The sequence below is a fragment of the Canis lupus genome, chromosome 28, assembly GCF_011100685.1.
Source record: "Canis lupus familiaris isolate Mischka breed German Shepherd chromosome 28, alternate assembly UU_Cfam_GSD_1.0, whole genome shotgun sequence".
NCBI lineage: Eukaryota > Metazoa > Chordata > Mammalia > Carnivora > Canidae > Canis > Canis lupus.
Window position 1 is genome coordinate 25,626,875 of NC_049249.1, and position 17,699 is coordinate 25,644,573.

Sequence of the window (17,699 nt, forward strand, 5' to 3'; positions counted from 1 at the left end):
TAGTTGCAGTGCACAGTACCTTTTCTTCCCACAGTCCACTTAGCAGAGTTTAGAACTGTTTCTGCACTAGTGTGATCCTGTTGAGAAGTTTAAACACCTTAGTCTGAAAACTGAGACCGAAAGTACCTGTCGTTGATACCTAGCACCGCTGAATCCTTAGAGATTAAAGATGAAATTGCTAGTCTCCACGTGCTTTCTGCCTGAATGCAAATGAGCTGACCTTTCAGAGAAATTAAAAATCTAATAATACATCTGAGGACATCTCCCAGAACCTGAAAGTGGGTTAGTCCAGGTTAATGCACCAGGGATGAAAAAGAACAAATCCATGCACATGATCACATTAATAGCAAGTCAAGACAAGGGTCATTTAAAAGTAACATGTGACCACAGCTACACCAAGCTCACATTCCCCACCCCACGCACACCTGCAACCCCCATGGCCACGTCAAGGCCACCCTGGTCTTGGGGGGAGCCTCATGCTCCCTCATCAACAGACATAGGAGCTGCCATTTTTTCCACGACCACCTCTGGCCATGGTGAAGGGTCTGGGAGGGATGGGTGACCACACTGCGATGGAATCTTCCCCAGAACTTCCTGATGTGAGATGTGAGCAGGGGCGAGAAGTGCTCCCTCTGTGGAGGTGGAGCATGAGTGCACACTCAAGAGAGAAGCCGGCAGAGCTAAGGGCATGCCAATGGTGCTTGAGGCCCAGGCTGTAGTCCCACCTGTCCCCTGCAGCTGGGTCGTTTTAGTCCCTTTCTGCTCTAGCTGGTGGTAGGGGTGGAACTGTATCTCCTAAAAAAGATTAATTTTGAAGTTATAACCCCCAATGCCTCCGAATGGGAGGTATCTGGAAACCTTCTTCGGAACCAACCTTATCTGGAAATAGGGTTGTTGAGGATGTCATCTGTTGGGACGAGGATGTCCTAGAGTAGGTTGGGCCCTAATCCAATATGACTGACGTCCTAAGAGGGAAGGGAGCCTGACGAGGAGAGGATTGCCAAGTGACAAGGAGGCAGAGACTGGATGGAGTCACCACAAGCCAACCAATGCCTGGGGCCATCCAAAGTTGGATCAAGCAAGAGGGATCCTCCCCCGGAGGCCTCAGACTTCCCTGGCCCTGCCAACACCTCGATTTCAGACTTCCAGCCTCCAGGACCGTGAGAGACTACGTTTCTGTTGTTTTAAAGTCACTCACTTTGTAGTACTTTGTTATGGCAACAAATTTGGCTGCTGAGAGGGGAGTTTCTGTCACTTGTGACCAGAGGTGCTGTCTCAGAGTCTGAAGTGAGAAGGCGTTCCTCAATTTGAAGAATTAAACCCTTTTTGCATCCAAGTGCCTTGCAACACAAATAACAGCTGTTTCCTCAAACTCTTACAAGCAGATTACATACCCAGCCACGGTCCTTGACTTTTGCAGTAATCTAACTTTCTCCTGAGAAATGACACAAATGAAATGAAATGTAAGTAAATGCTACAAAGGATGGTCCTGGTTATCCAGCCTGCACACTGGATTCAAACTCCGGAAGGCAACAATTCATGGTGGTTAATTTTAGGGAAAGCCTGGCACCCACAGAACTAAGAACTCCTGGGGATGATTAAAGACAGTTTCCTTCTGCTTCCTTTTCAATTAAACTATCAGATATGCAAACACTTTTCGCATTAGCTTTGCCTTTTGCTAAACTCCGCAAGAAAAATCCTAGAAGCCTGGCAGTTCTGGCTGCTGGTTTTCTGCAACTGATTTTAGATTTTTGGATGATGAACATCAGGTGCCATTCCCTGGGCTCCCAGGGTTCTCCAAGAGCAGGGCTTCTGATGAGGACAAGAATAAGGCTTTTGCCCCTTCCCTCACAAACAGGAGGAAAAGCCTGAGAAGGAAGACTACTGGTTTTCAGACAGAGGACATGGAGTGGGTTGAACTGTGACCCTCACAATATATGTCTACCTGGAACTTTCAGAGGGAAGTTGGAATAAGGGTTTTTGCAGATGTAATTAAGGTAAGGATCTTGAGATGAGGGTCATCCCGGATTCCAGTGGCAAGAGAAGGGAAAACAGATTCAGAGATGCAGAGATGCAAGTCCAATCTTTGGAATGATGTGTCTGCAAGCCAAGGAATGCCCAGGATTGCAGGCAGCCACCTGGGGCTAGGAGAGAGCTATGGATGAGTTCTCCACCAGAGATTCCTGAAGGAACCAACACCTGCCCACACCTTGATTTCAGTTGTCTGGCCCCCAGAACTGTGAGAGAATAAGTTTCTGTTGTTTTAAGCCACCAAGTTTGTGGCACTTTGTTATTACAGAGGCTCCAGGAAAGTAACACAGGGTATCTCCTATTGCACAGACCTTAAAGGCGGAGTATAGTGCGTGGTGTGGGTCTATCCTGTTCACTACAGTGCATACTCTACAGCATTACAAAACACGTGGAATTTTCAAGGTTTTACAGAAATCTCCTCATAATCAACCATGATGCTAACCCCCAAACTTGCTCTGAACCCTTCAGTCATGCAACGTCGTTTATCAACTCATGCTTGGATACAGTGCTGAGTTAGGAGCAAATCAGGCAGAAGCTAAGTACCCTCTTCAGAAAGGCTAACATGGAGGGGTACACCTGGGTGACTCAGGCAATTTAAGCATCTGCCTTCCATTCAGGTCATGATCCCAAGGTCCCAGGATAGAGCCCCACTTCGGGCTCCCTGCTCAGCGGGGAGTCTGCTTTTCCCTCTGCCCTTCTCTGAGCAACCCCCCACTCTTGCTCCTGTGCATGCATGCGCTCTCTCTCTCAAAAATAAATAAATAAAATCTTTAAAACAAACAAAAAAGGCAGGCTAATGTGGAGTGTCACCAGATACATGTGACAATGTGAAGCAAACAAGACATCATCTCTGACTGTTGGCCAGTAGTTATATATAGATATAGATACATTATTCTTTTGTATTTGGTATGATTTCTTGGTGGACAGAAAGGATGGAGACCACTATGTACCCATTAAAAAGGAGTCATAAATCAACAAAGCACTGGCACTGAGTCATTGCCAAGTGAAGAAAAGGAAACTATAGAAAACTATGTACAACATAATCATATTTGTATAAAAAAGACTATTACCCTCCCACGTGTATCTGTACAGAGGAGACAGGAGCAAAGCAAGGTACAGACCTATACATTCTGTAGAACAAGATTTATGTGGCTAAACCCCATATTTGTAAACACATTGATGCATGCCAGGGAGAATGGACTGACTCTCAATCAATACCCACCTCTGGGGAGCAGGGTTGGGGAGTGGATGGAGATGTTTACTTTTACCCTATGTCAGGGTTAGCAAACTGTAGTCCAGAGGCCAAATCTGGTTCACAACCTGCTTTTATAAATGCAGCTTTATTGGACATAGTCATGTCCATCTATTTACCTGGTATCCATGGCTGCTCTGGCCTTATGCAGCAGAGCCGAGTAGTTGAGATAGAAACAAGTATGGTCCATGAAGCTGAAAATATTTACCATTTACCAGAAAGAGTTTGCTGTCCCCTGTTTTTCTGGTACCATAAGCAGAGAAGTAGTTGAAGGTGCAGCCTGGGGCGTGTTGGGAGTTGGGGGGCCACCAAAGTGCTCTGAGGTCTACTTTTGGCTTCCTCACCAGTGGGCTTTGCCTTCTTGTGTTTCTTGGGTCTAGCGTCCTCAACTTTAAGAAGGTCAGACTAGATTAAATCTATGGAACTTTTTTTGCCATGATAGTTCTAGGAGTCTTGAGCAGGAATTACCTTTAACACAGAAAAGCAGGTAGAGAAGAGATCTTTTTAGTTGGTACAAGGCCAAGTCTGGAAAGCAGCCAACTGAGCTGCAGCTCTTGTTGGTATGAGTTCAGATTAGGCAAGGCCCCAGTTACCAAATGGCTCTAGCCTGGGAGTGGCATGAGTGAACAATTAACCAGTCAGAAACTCATTTCTAAATCTCTCATTGCACAGTAAATTCAATTTCAAATCACAAGACCTATTTACTAGTGAGCACATCCAAGGCCATTATGCCACTAGAGAAGCTATGTTAAAAAGTCAAAGTCTCTCCAACCTCCCTCGGGATGGTTAAAAGAACAGTAAGTGGCTGCTTTGTGATGGATAGGGACGCTGGATGACCCACTGGGGTTCACCCACAGATTCCTCACACATGCCATAGCTGAGCACTCAGTGGTCCTACCCCAGTGCTGGAGGGCCTGTGGAGTTTTGTCATGTCCACAAATAGCCTGTGGGCATCACCTTCCTGCTTGTCATGCCTCCCACCGAGGAAAATGGGAATCAGCTGAGTTGGCCCAAACCTGGGTGAAACTTGGTTATGTGCCAAGAAAAGCTTTGAGGGACCAGCCTGACGAGGCTGCAGACTCTGAGCTGCTAGAGCTGTCATCAGGGATTGTGTGCTGGAAAATTCAGCTGTCAGACAATGAGGGGCCCGCACCTGACATTCCAGCACAGGCTGCCTTTACTCCTCCCGGAGACTCACACCAGTAAGTGTGAAACCTTACTAGGCATGAGCACAGTAAGCAATTTTCACCTTGGTTCTGTGCAAAGACAGTGGTTCTACTATCTTAGAATGGGCTAGGAAATTACATCTGCATGTCAGCAAAGGCTCTTGAACTTGGCTTTCTACTTCAGCAATGGAACATCTGGGGACCAAGCAAACTCATGAACACAGGTATTAAGGAAAGCCAGGCAACTGGAAGCACTTAGTTGCGTTAAAAATACAGAAGAAATGCTGACACTTTTACAATTTTTGTTGGCTTTTTCATAGTCTTTTTCACAGAAATTTCTACCTACAGCTGCCCAGTGGAACCCCCTCGTGGTTAAAGAACACACATGTGACAGTAGCAGTTGAAAGTTTTACTAATAGATATGCTTACATAAGGAAAATGAGAGTTTAATCAATTAGACTATCAGTTAAAAGAAAAAGTGACATGATATACAAGCTAGCTGTCCTTAGAGATGAACTAATCAGCTCATAATTATAATATTTATGTAACTATTACACACATTATAAATAATATTTATAAGCTTGAACAGTGAGGAAGAGAGAGAGGGGGTGAAGTCTCCAGTTTCATTCAGTTGGCAAATACGGTGGACCTGTGAGTCAGACACCTGATGAGGAGAAAAAGGCCATAGAAGATGGGCTGGGAAGACAGACACCTTGGATTCAAATTCTGACCGTGCTAGAAACCATCTGTATGCCATTGTGCAACTGCTCTGAGCCTCAGTTTTGTTATTTGTAAAACAAAGATGAGAGTAATACAGAGTACCGCCCATAGAGTTGGTAAAGGCACTTTAATAAGCTAGAGGGTATTATCCTATGCAAAATGAGTCAGTCAGGGCAAGACAACTACCACATGATTTCACTCGTATGTGGAATTTAAGAAACAAAACAGATGAACTTATGGGAGAGCGTGAAATAAAAAACAAAAAAGGAAAAAAATTAAAAAAAAAAAAGGAAAAAGAGAGAGGGAAACAAACTATGAGACTCTTAAAGGTAGAGAACAAACTGAGGGATGATGAAGGGGGTGGACAGTGGAGGGGTTAGACATGTGATGGGTCTTAAGGAAGGAGGGCACCTGTTGTAATGAGCACTGGATGTTGTATGTAAGTGATGAATCACCGAATTCTACTCCTGAAACCAATAGTGTCTGTTAAGTAACTAGAATTCAAATAAAAATTTGAGGGAAGAAAAATGGGCTTTAATAAGATAGGTTTATAAAGTACAAAGGCAGTAAGAACTAGTAGTAACTACAGCCATAACCGCTTTTTATTTTTTTTTTTTTTTTTTTAATTTTTATTTATTTATGATAGTGAGAGAGAGAGAGAGGCAGAGACACAGGCAGAGGGAGAAGCAGGCTCCATGCACCGGGAGCCCGATGTGGGATTCGATCCCGGGTCTCCAGGATCACGCCCTGGGCCAAAGGCAGGCGCCAAACCGCTGCGCCACCCAGGGATCCCCATAACCGCTTTTTATTGAATAGTCCTGCCCTCAAACAGCTTACCCTGCAGAGAGGAGGCTGATCCAGAAACAAGTGCCTACAAGAGGGTAAGACTGTTGTGTAATGTACCGAGTGAGACGGGTGTTGGGAGAAAATCATCGAAGACTGCTGTGCAGGGGAGTCAGGGAGACATCGCAGAAGAGGGGCACTTATATTTAAAGAGGAGTAGGTCTTTCTTAAGCAGATAGTTCTTCCTCCCACCACCCCTTCCCAGTCATTCATTCATCTACCATTTATTGGATACCTACTGTCTATCGGATAATATTTTAGGTGCCAGGTTTATGGCTGCACCTGTCATGAAGTTTATATTCTAGCAACAGGTGATAGAGTAGACAAGTATAAAGCATACAAGAATTTCAGTTGGGGGGTGGGGTGGGTAGGGAGTACCAGGAAGAAGATAAAACAGGTCTAGGGGATAGAAGATGACCTAGGGTCTGGTATTTGGAGGCAGCTTCAGCTCGGGTGATCAGGGGAGGCTTCTCTAAGGAATGGCAGGCAGGTTGAGAAATGAGTACACCAAGACTTGGGGGAAGGCTGTTCCAGGCAAAGGAACAGCACGTACCAAGACCCCGTGATGGAAAGAGCAAGTCTTCGGGGCAGAAAGGAGGCCAGGAGGACTGCTGTGAATGAGGGGGACAGATGGAGGCGACCAGGGGGCAGAGCAGGAGCTTACTCACAAAGAGCTGTGTAAGCTGAGATAAGATTTTTCAATAGGTTTTTATAATTCTGAGGTTTAAAGTCAAAACAAAAAATTCAGTCAATAACTTTTTTTTTTCTCAAACTCTTTAAAAAATACAAAGGAAGGCTGGAAATCTACCCTGCCAGTCCTTAGGCCCTAAACTTTGTTATGTAAGAACCGACACCTTCTTTAATCTATTGCCAGAACCAGATACACTTTGCATCCTAAACAAGCTGCCAAAACAAAGCAGAAAGCCAGGCTTAAACTCTCTGTTAGAGGATGTTCTAAACTTTGCAAAAACACATTTCTCTATCTTTCAAGTATGTTTATTTGGACAAGGTATACGGATATAAGCACGGATGCAAGGAGCCAGCTGCAGAGGACCAAGACAAACCAGCAAAATGATTATTTAGCAGGAGGGAAAGATAAAAGCAGTCTTAAGTATAAGCAAACATTTCTGCTGCTTCATCTAATGTTTATGAGCAAAACACGACCTCAACGTGAAGCAATGCTGAGGAGGACACAGACGCATATTTGCCACAACCATTCTGGGCTTGGTGATCAAGAAAAGTGGTAGGGTGTGCTTCCTTTTTCACTAGGGCCCCCTCACCCCAAGGCCACACCTTGGTGCCAGCAAGACTCATTCTTGCTCATGCAGACTCATAGCAGTGGCTCTGCTTAGGAAAATGGAGCTGGGATCAGGGTACCAGGACAGCATGAAGGCCATCTGCAGCTACTCTCCCATTGCAAGTCGTCTGCCTTATTGGGACACTCCACGTCCTGACACTTATTTCAGGAAGTGGGGGCTCATTCCAACCCCCCAGGAGACACCCCCAATACTCTAGAATGTCATGTAAGAGTTAAGGATGTACATTTTTCATTTATGATCTACAAGTTCTTTCTTTTGAATGGATTATTTTCAACAAAGATGTTGAGAACATCATAACTTTGGGTCAAATCTTAGTGTTGGTATGCTTTTTAGGATATTAAATCCATGTGGTACCTTTAGTATGTGGGGTATAGCAGAACTTTAATTTCTGGGCATCATGAAGAAAAATTTATAAAGCTCCCCCATTCCAAATTCTACAATACATAGATCTACTTTCCTATATTCTTAAGATTCTTCTGGTAGTCCCCCAAACATTAAAAGCTGCTTTCATGGGGATTGGATTTGTCCTTTTGAAAAAATTACAGACTATGTGAACACGGCATGTGAGCTTCTCACAGACCAAAATCCTGGTAGTCTTTCTTTCTATGGGAATCATCGACGTTCACTCATTTATTCAACAACTACTGAGCAACCAATATGGGTAGACACTGTGCTATGTCCAGAGAAGACAACAGACCTAAAATACTAGCATTCTCTGTGCTCATGGGCCTTAGGTCTAGTGAAGGAAGGGGCAAATTCTAATAATGAGACAGTGTTTCTAAGAGAGCACATGATATCCAAGAATGGACTCCAACAAGTAAGAGGCATTTCCAGATATGTTTGGCCAATACCAAGTGCCACCTCCTACTACTCCCCAACTGGCTGGGCTTGGGGGAGTCCTCCCCAGACTAGCCTGTCTCATCTTGTTTGGTGGTAGCTCCAGAAGTCATAGTACTCAGTGCAATGTACCATGTTCTTGGAGAAACGCCATGAAACTGTAACACATATAACTTGTTTGCAATAGAACTATTTTATGGGGTTATGAATGTATACTTGTGAAATTTAAAGCTATAATTGGAACATGGGTCCACCCAAAGAAGTAAAGTGGAACTATGAAAAATTAGCTCTTTTAGATGTTTTCATATCAGTGTTTGCTACAACTTCATTCGCTATGTAACCTGTTAACCTTTGAGAGCAAACCAGCAGCAGCACATCCTAAAGGTGTAAGAAAAATTGTAAAAGAAAAAAATTCCAGCCATGGACTTTTTTGTTATCTGTGAGCTGGAGAAAGGCTGTGACTGTTCTATTTCACCTGACAAAAGAAACCCAATTTCTAGAAGATCAGAAAGTTTGAGACTTATTGGTACAGAAGGGGAAAGGAAAAGAGAAATGAAAGCTCTCAGTTGCAGGTTCCAAAAGAAAAACCCAAACAGGCGTGCCCAGATTTACTCAAAGCCCACGTATCAAAAAAACCTATATTTGCAGACTTGATAAGTTATGGGTAATTATTTGCTTTATAAAGTGGGCTATTATGTGAGATTCCTTTCTAAAAAATATTATCTTCCTGGGATGCACTTGGGATGAGATTCACTTTAGAGAAGTCTAACTACTATACAACCAAGGCACTGTATCAAACAAGGCTCGTAAGGGATCACGATGGGGACAGCCAGGAGCAGAAGAATGTATATCCAGAACAGTGTTTAACCCCTGCTCCTCGGCCCAGGCTGGGACATGACTTCAAACAGAAGCAGAACAAAACAGAAACCAACATGGTCAGGGCTAAGTATTTGTCCTGTCACTGTTCCTTTGACTCAGCCACTGTCCCTTGGGGTCTGATCTCCCTCCTCATAGACCTCTCTTCCTCTCTGTGGCAGTTGGCCTCAAAAGTGTTTTTTTTGACAGCAGTGGTTCAGCTGGTGTGTGATTTTGCCTGGCAGGGAACACCTGGCAACACCTGGAGACATTTTTGGTTGTCGTAACTGGGGAAGGAGGGTTACGGTCAGTTATGAGTAGAGGACCAGCAGCGCTTGCTAAACACCCCATAGGACAGTCCTCCACAACAAAGAATCATTCTGCCCAAATTGTTAATAATGGTCTGAGGCTGAGAAACTCTGGTCTACAGAAGGCAAAATCATGATCATCCCTCTACAGAGCTGGGATGCAGGGATAGAGTATTTTGGACTTTTCCATCCTTTTAAATGAGCTCTTATTTAGTTGGAGGGAAAAACCTGTAAATCTGATGTCCTGATATGATAGTCCCTGAATCAGTTGGATAAACCACTGATACAAGGGTCAGACTCATTGACACATAAAAATGGCTAAGCACCCACTTGAAAACATTTGGTCAAAACATGCATTCAAAGAACTATAACGAGACACTTGGCAAGGCCGCATACTTGGTCTTAAAAAGCCTGCTCAAAAGTAATTTATACCAATGAGCCGTGGCAAATTCACCTATTCTGTAAGTACATCGTGACTCAACAAGCCTTTTGATCCATTATAGAATGGCAACAATTATAGTTTAATGAGTTATTTTCACTTACTTGTCAGAACCTGTTTGGATAATCTAAATAACTTCACATCCTCTTAACATTCCTCATGAGACCGTCTCAGAGAAAACAGGCTCAATTTTCTTTTAAGTCTCCAATCCCAGTTAAGTGACAGATGAAGCTGCTATAGCGACCACTCTCCTGCTGGGTTTTGGCTAGACTCTTTTTCCCCTCCTTTCCAAAATCATAAATCTATTTCTTTCACAGTGGAGATTTTCCTTGTCTCATTCCTTCTTTAGAGCTAGGGTAGCATATTTAAAACTTTTTCTCTAAAAAAAACCCCCAAAAACAAAAACAAAAAAACAAACTGCAGGGCATGGTTTAAGAAGCAGGTTTTTAGGAAAACTATTTTCATCCTGAAGGCAAGAATCTCTAGGTTGCTTTCACCTCATGCTCAAAGATGGTGGGACAGGTAAGAATCAAGACTTTTCTATCTGCAGCTATAACAAAATATGAATAATACCCAAACGTTTTGCTTCCTCATTTTCATTCATGGGGAACTTTTTAAAAACCCCCACACATTTATAGTAACAGATAAATCTACTCAAGTCCCTGCACCACCAAATCCCCCAAATAGGACTCTAAAACCCTTTCATCTCAAATAGAAATTCCACAGAGCTCCACAAATCACAGACAAAACAAAACAAAAAAGAATCTGGAAACCACATTCTCCTTTCAATCTTGGGGGTAGTAGCCTGAAAAAACACAAACATTGTTAAAAGGTCAATAAAACCAGGACTCTCAAATAACCCGCCTTTCCTGCTCTTTATTCTAGCCCTGTACCAATGAAAGAAAAAAAAAAAAAAAAAAAAAAAAGCTCCGTGGTTCATTTTGTATCATTAAAAGACCCCCCAAAGTTTAAGTAAAATGTACTGCAGGTCATTGCAAGCGGCTTCTGTGGCCGGCACCCAGCAGAGCACATCTGGATGCTCTGAGGTCACCGGGGAAGGCAGGAATTTCACGTTTGCCCTGCAAAGCAAAGGACAGATACCTCGTGCACTGCCTGCTTTACCTTCTGCGAGGGCTCCTTTTCTTCTACTTCTGCTCCTCGGCTGGGCTGAGCTGGGAACGCCTCTGGGCTTCAACCTCAGAGCACAGCAGAGGCGTGTGAAGGCCAGACCTCAGCCCCGCAGCCTGGGGCTCCCTGCCCTCCTGGGTCCCATCCGCCGGCCTCTCTCTGAACCTAAGCAAACGCAATGTGCATCTCTCTAGAGGCACAGACAGGAAAAGAGAACAGAGTGGGGCAGGCGTTCTCACGCCTCCCTCCCCTTGCTGTACTCACTAGTTAAACACACCAGCAAACCACTACGGGCCAGTCCAAGTTCCCACAAAAAGGAGGGGGGTAGGGTTTCTTTTCTTTTTTTCTTTTTTTTTTTTTTAAATGCAGGTTGGGGAAAGTACCATTTCTTCACGGGGCACTCCACAATTGTCTGCATCACAGATCTGACAGTAATTGTTACCGAGGCAGAGGCTTGCGCTGAAACGGGATTCTTAATGCTTTTTTAAGTTTCTTTCTCGGGTTTGGGATGATGGAAAGGTGTTCATGCGAACACAGCTATCAAACAGCTGGCTATCTCCTCCGAGTCACTGCTTTTGAGGCACATATTATGAAATCCTTTATGGAGTAAAATTGAGAGTGACTTGATTTTGATTCCCATCAGCTATTCAGAATTTTCTGATTTTCATGGTCATATACACACATACACACACATTTTTTTTAGGGAAATGTGACCAAAAAATGACTTTGCTTATCAAGTTTCCTTGATTCATATTTCTGGTACACTTTGTGTTCTTTTATTGCAGCCAAAAAGAAAAAAAAAATCAATAGGCACCTTCTATATTCCAGGCACTTTCTGCAATCTCATTGCCAACTAAACCATTCTGCAGAAATCCCAGATGAGCCAGTGACAGAAGGTGAAGCCACAGGCTATTCATATATGTGAACAGAGAGGAGGAGCCAGAAACCTTCTACTGTGATAGCACAGCACTTTCTGTGTAACCCCTTTCTTAGGACTGGGGCAGCGTTCTGTTACAATTCTTGTCATTTTTAATATGACTAAAGTGATTTAGGGAAATTTTTCATGCAGACTGTTTGCCCCGATAAAATGAGCTAGTAAAAAACACCCCTTGTGTTCATGAGGAATCTCTCTAAGCTGGTTTGGAAGCAATTCCCAATATCAGTGAAGAAATGTAAGGCTTTTAGCAATAAAGCAGTGCTTCCAAAACACTGGATTGCACATTACAATAATTAGAGGGTATTTTTTTTTAGCACATTTTTCTTTCAAGGAGTCACAAGCCTCCATGAATGTGCCTTTACCACACCCTTGTTGGGCCAGTTTCTCCCAGTGTGATCTGTGGAATGATCACCAGAATCACCCAGAGCAGGGTGGCATGTTTACATGCAGTTCCTGGGCCTAGGCCTGGACCCCCTTGAATCACAATCTCTGGGTGTGGCCTGGGAATACACACTTTAAACCAAGTATCTAGGTGATTCTCAGGCACAGCAGTTTTAGGATGCCAGCCTTAAAACCTTGGCAGTCAGGGACTATGCCTTTTACTTTGTGATCCTAGAACTTTGTCCCATGTTTGGGATATTAGCAGGTAGTTAGATGTTTGACAGAGGTGGGAAGGAGTCCGTTCTTACGAAGGAAAAGGGGAAACTCGTGGCTTTCAGTCATGGCCGGAAATACTGGAACTTCAGAATTGGGATCACTGATCCCCAGATTTTATCTTTCTACTCTCCTCTATTTGGAGGATTGGCCCCTTTCAGATTTTGACTACCTATCTTCTAAGACGGGGAGAACAAGGATGGTTTATCTTCAAATTTACCAAGCAAATTGCCAAATTTGTGACTTTCCAAGTAAAAGGGGCCAGGAAATAATCACCATGTGGAGTCAAGAGGTTTGAGAAGTCAGCCTGGTTGGACAGTCCTTGTGAAGCAATAACGAGAGGCCTTTCCTGTTGACCTGCCTCTTGCAGATGCATATGGATATGATTTGGGGAAAGAAAATAAAGAATCAAAGGGTGGGCACAGGGATCTGTTTGAGGTGATTCCAGATTCTAACCATGGGATGCCTGCCGCTTTGAGTTTTGCTGCAGGGCCATGAAAATAGGTAGTTTATAAATTGTTTGCATTTGTAAGGCCACTCCAAAGTGTCCTTTTGGGAAGGAATTACTATAGTGGTTCATTTCCGCCAGGATGTATGGGCCCCAGCTCTAACCGTCATTCTTCCTAAATAGCTGGCAAACTCGAAGCAGGTCCATCTGCTGGAATTGGCATAACATCCCTCACAAGGTGGGAAGCCTTGAGGTCCAGGAAGCAAGTACGTTCAGGTGGAAAACAACGAGAAGGAAGCCTGTTCCCAAAGGACAGGCAGGAGGGCGGCATTGCTGCCTGCGGCCAAGAGGACCAAATGCTCCCACGTCCCCTAGAGCATTCATCTCCTAGGCTGCGTGGAAATTTCACATCCTTACCTAGAGAAAGCTGTGCCCAGCATGGAAGTTGTCCTGGTGACTTTTGTGCCATTTTCAATGTATGCCCCCCTGCCCACCAAGATGACCCATTCTTGTGGACCAGTCCAGCTCCACAAAAGCCAGTTTACCCTATAATTATACCAAAATAATTCTAGTCCTTAATGGGAAAAATTATTTTTAATTTTAATTTTTAAAATGTATAACCAGACTACTAACAAAAATGATCTGAAGTGGAAAATAGCATACTATAAGCACGCAATTAAACCAAATAGTAAAATCAAATCACATGTTTAAATCAAAGAAACACACAAGGCTGGATAAAAAGTGACCTAAGACTTCAATAACAACAGCAAATGAAGATAATTTCCCACCACATGCCTCAAAATCCAAAGCTGACTGCTTTTCCAAAAGTTGACAAGAATGTCTTTTAAACCTGGGGTATTTACTGTGTGTGCCTCTTCCTCGGACCTCACACTACTGTGGATCCGCACTTATGTTTTGCGTACTGATATACATTGCCAAAGATTAAACTCTTTTTCTGTTCCACCTAGAGAAGGTCATGGAAATCACCCTGGAATTCACTGAACACCACCTGTGAGGCTCCTTGGACTCAATCACTTAGAAGGAGGTGTATAATCATCCTTTAGCATAAGAGCAGTAAAAGATGTGTGTTGAGCCAGAAATGGGGGCAGGCAGGTAACGGCAGGAAGGGAATGGACTAGTGCTCTGGATCCATGAGACATCGGACACATGAGCCCTTCTGAGGCCCAGGAAGGACCCTGAAGAGTAGAAAGAACAATTCTGACGGGTCATCACTTCTGTGCCCAGAGCACTGGCCAGACCAGGAGACCCATCCCATCGCTATACCGTCTAGGTAGGCTGTCTCTCTGCTGTCAGATCTGGATCATTTCTTAAGTTCAATACCACCACTGATAATCACTCTCAGACTCTGAAGATGCTGTAGTAGCCTTGGGCACTTGAGTGCTGGTGGTCACCTGGACCCTACAGGGGCTGTAGCTGTAGACCTGGACACCCTAATACTTTTAGAAATGTATATTTCATCTATCTATGGAACAAGTCCTAAATATTACACTTTCTTCCTTTTTTTTTTTTTTTAAAGATTTTATTTATTCATGAGAGACACACACAGAGAGAGGCAGAGACATAGGCAGAGAGAGAAGCAGGCTCTTTGCATGGAGCCCAATGTGGGACTCGATCATAGGACTCAGGATTACGACCTGAGCTGAAGGCAGATGCTCAACCACTGAGCCACCCAGGTGTCCCAAATCTTACATTTTCTTTTGTGGCCCCCAGTGTTGGGCCACCAGCCTAATTTCAATACTATTGGTTCACTTCTCTGGAAGGGTTACTTTCTACCATTTAGTTCACTTGTCACCCTCACCACCACCACCACAACACACACACACACACACACACACACACACACACACGCACGCACATTTCACCAGCAATAAGCTAAACTCTCTGAAGTTAACACTGAAAGACAAAACATCGTTTTAACTCAAAATACAAATTCTTCTCAAAATGTCATTTCCAGATAAGGAAGCTCTTCCATTTGTGCTGACAGGAAATGGGGCGATTTTTTTTTTCATAAATATTGAAACTTTACTGCTTGTGAACATAGTACTTTGTTACCCTGGTGACACATTTGCTCTTTTCATTAATGGAGGAGAAAGTGGATAACTCTGGGTGAATCAGATTTTCCTCAAATCATTTATCATGCCAATGTGCTTATGCCCTACTGGGCCAATTCCAAATCCGTACATGACGGAGGGGGACAAAATAACCAAGTTATTCTTTGCAAATAAGCTGTTGCAAACAACACATCATAAACCATACGTTGAATATAAACTTGAGTTTGCTTTCCTGTACTGGGAAGATTTTATATCAGTCAAGTCATACTTTGAGATCAAGGGAAGTGTTCTGTGCAATGGCAACCTGTGGCTTCGCAAGCAAACAAAAGTTCAAATGCATGGGAAGGGGAAAAACCTGGCATACAATGTCGCAGAAAGACAGTTATTGACTTGAATCCCCGAATCTTGCCCTCTACCCACTGTTCTTCTGCTTAATAAGCTAAACCATTAAAGACTGGAAGAAAGGGCAGCCCTGGTGGCTTAGCGATTTAGCGCCTGCCTTCAGCCCAGGGCCTGATCCTGGAGACCAGGGATCGAGTCCCACATAGGGCTCGCTGCATGGAGCCTGCTTCTCTCTCTGCCTGTGTCTCTGCCTCTCTCCCTTTCTGTGTGTCTCATGAATAAATAAATAAAATCTTAAAAAAATAATACTGGAAGAAAGGAGGAGACAAAGAAGGAGGAGACAAAGTACTACCCTCAGTACTGACTGTACTGTGCCAGTGGTTTTGTCTGCCTTCTTCTTCTTCTTTTTATTTTTTTCAAATCCTGCAGCCCTGAGAGGTAGTGATTAGTATTCTCATTTCACACGGAAGGAAATGGAGAATAACAGGACTCCAGCTCCCTATCACCTTGTATATCTCTGCATAGACAGATGATACGTGTGTGCGTGTATACAAATTTAATTGGGACATTATCCACATACCGTAAATTTCATCCTTTTAAAGTATACAATTCAATGGTTTTTTAGTATTCAGAGTCGTTCAACCATCACCACTATCTAATTTGAGAACATTTTCATCAACCCCCAACTCCCATAGCCATTAGGAGTCATCTTCCCCATTCCTCCAGCCCCTGGCAACCACTAATCTACTTTGTCTCTGTGGGCTTGCCTATTCTAGACATTGATGTTTCACATAAACGGAATCATATAACATGAGATCTTTTGCGCCCAGCTTCTCTCACCTGGCATCACGTTCCCAAGGTTCATTGCCTGTGGCAGCGTTATCAGCACTTCATCCCTTTCTACTGTTGAGTCTCTATTGTGTTGCTATACCACATTTTTCTTTTTTTTTTTTTAAGATTTTATTTATTTATTCATGAGAAACAGAAAGAGAGAGACATAGGCAGAGGGGGGAAGCAGGAGCCCGACGTGGGACTCAACTGCAGGACCACCACCTGAGCCGAAGGCAGACGCTCAACCCCTGAGCCACCCAGGCGCCCACCACATTTTTCTTAATTCATATTTGAAAACGAACCTGTGTCTACAGTTTATTGTTAAACTACAGTTTTAAATCAGGAAAGATGACTGGTATATCCCTACATTGGCCCTGCTTCACAGGACCTTCTGCCTATCTACTGAGGTTCAGAGTCCTACACTAGAGCTCTGTGAAGGGTGTGCTAACTGAGCCAGCTTCATCCATCTACAGTATTTTCCAAGGGCCTATGCCAGGTGCCCTCATGGAGGATACAGCTGAAAAGGAGATGAGACACTGTGAGCTAGGACCTGCATAGACCAGATCTGTGAGCTAGGACTGCACAGAAGTACAACAGACTCTACGAAAGGGGTCACTGACTTTCAGTGCCATTTTACACAGACAGGTAAAAAGTAAACCAAATAAGCAGCAAATGTTTATCATCCTGAAAATCGGTATAACAGGGCTGCTAGTGAGCTAGACTTTCTCCATTTCACGGGGAATGATAAATTTTGGTCCTTCAGCAAGTTATTTTGGGAAGTAATTACTCGTGTTCTGCAATGATTACTGCCAGGTGGATCATGAAGCAGTGCGTACTTCTTATCTTCGGAGAACTGAGAAACCTGGCTTCTAACTGTGGTCTGTTACTAATCAGCCCCCAAGCTGCTGGCACTCAGTAGCCTCATCTGTAAATAGAGGTCAGTAGTAACTGCCTTGACCACTTTATAGGCCTGTTGTGTGAATTAAATATTTATGAGATCATTAGCAAGTGTTAAAAATATTATACAAGAGCAGGATATTGTGGTGTTTCACTGTCCCCCGAGACACGGACCATCTCAACCAACATTACCAGGATTCCTTGATTCCTTTTCCTCTCCCTAATCCTCAAAAACATTTGGGTTCAGAGTCAAGTCGAAGTATGAATTCCTTTGAGCACAGTGGGAATAAGAAGAATGCAATCAGTTTTCAGTGAGAACATGGGTTGCTGTTTTTGCTTTGCATGTGTATGACCTACACCAAGGAAGAAATGGGCAGCTGGCATTTCAGTCTTTTTTTTTTTTTTTTTTAAAGATTTTATTTATTCATGGAGACAGAGGGAGAGAGGCAGACATAGGCAGAGGGAGAAGCAGGCTCCCTGTGGAGAGCCTGATGTGGGACTCAATCCTGGGATTCCAGGATTGCACCCTGAGCCAAAGGCAGATGCTCAACCACTGAGCCACCCAGGTGTCCCTCAGCCTGTCTTTTTAAGTGACATCTATGATGGTCACAGACTATCAT

At 43.6% G+C, this 17,699-nt stretch overlaps 1 protein-coding gene across 23 annotated transcripts in view; it reads right to left on the reverse strand.

Annotated features, from left to right (window-relative positions):
- Positions 1-17,699, reverse strand: part of ABLIM1 (actin binding LIM protein 1) — a 284,701-nt gene that overhangs the window by 68,598 nt on the left and 198,404 nt on the right. The window contains exon 1 of one of the 23 annotated variants that reach the window (XM_038578883.1): positions 10,872-11,182. The exons of 21 other annotated variants lie outside the window; for them this stretch is intronic. The gene's annotated coding sequence lies outside the window, so the exon portion shown is untranslated. Of the gene's footprint in view, positions 1-10,871; positions 11,183-17,699 lie in introns of those variants that run through there. One more of the 23 variants, XM_038578882.1, reaches the window with a different exon arrangement.